General features: G+C 41.5%; 1 non-coding gene across 1 annotated transcript; it reads left to right on the forward strand.

Moving 5' to 3' along the window:
- Positions 1–467: 467 nt before the first annotated feature.
- Positions 468–574, forward strand: LOC141709304 (small nucleolar RNA R71). Its single transcript, XR_012569889.1, has one exon. It is a non-coding gene; the product is annotated as a small nucleolar RNA R71 (small nucleolar RNA).
- The last annotated feature ends 498 nt before the right edge of the window (positions 575–1072 follow it).

The raw sequence follows: 1072 nt of genomic DNA on the forward strand, positions 1-1072 counted from the left end.
GTTGAACCGGATTTTGAGTGTTGATCCAGCTAAAGTTAGGATGATTGCGGTTGTTGGGATGATAGGTGGCTAGAACTGGGTGCTGTGACCTCTGAAAGTTATTTACGAATTGAGCTGATTCACTAGAAATAGCACACTGCTCCGTCTCATGGACACCGACACAAATCTCATAAACACCAATGATCTGATTAACTCCATAATTAGCCAAAGAATCCACCTTCATCGTCAAAGCCTTAAGATGAACAACTATAGCAGTAGCTGAATCTGCCTCCAGAATTCCTGCTACCTTACCTTAATTTAGTCTCTGAGAAGGGTTCTGGTATTCATTAGCAGTCATCAGTTCAATCAATTCATAAGCTTCATCATAACTCTTAGCCCATAAGGCTCCGCTTGATGCTGCATCGAGCATGGATCTAGACTGTGCTCCCAAACCGTTATAAAAGCAGTTAATGATCATCCAGTCAGGCATCCCATGATGAGGGCGCTTTCTAAGCATCTCCTTATAACGATCCCAAGATTCACACAAAGACTCTCCTAATTGTTGCGCAAATTGAGTAAGAGCATTCCTGATCGCAGCAGTCTTTGCCATAGGAAAGAACTTAGTAAGAAACTTTTAAGCAATATCTTCCCACTTAGTAATAGAGCCAGGTGGTAGAGAATGCAACCAACACTTAGCTTTATCCCTCAAAGAGAATGGGAAAAGCCTTAGCTTTATAGCATCTTCATACACGTTGAATTGAAAGTGTCGTAAATCTCGATGAAATCTCTAATATGCATGTTAGGATCTTCCATTGGAGAACCCCCAAACTGAACCAAGTTCTGCACCATCTGAATTGTGCTAGCCTTGATTTTAAAAGTGTTAGCCGCGATGGCTAGTCTGACAATGCTAGACTGAATATCATTGATCTTTGGCTGAAAATAGTCCATCAAAGCTTTTGTATTCGCTTCTGGTTCACCCATTGCAACAAGAGCTTCTTCTGTAACTTTCTCCTCCTCAACAAGAACTTCTTCCTCTACTAAAACTTCTTCCTCTGCTTTGTCCAGTGTTCTCTTTCGAGATCGAGAACGCGTT

This window comes from Apium graveolens, chromosome 2, assembly GCF_009905375.1.
Source record: "Apium graveolens cultivar Ventura chromosome 2, ASM990537v1, whole genome shotgun sequence".
Taxonomy (NCBI): domain Eukaryota; kingdom Viridiplantae; phylum Streptophyta; class Magnoliopsida; order Apiales; family Apiaceae; genus Apium; species Apium graveolens.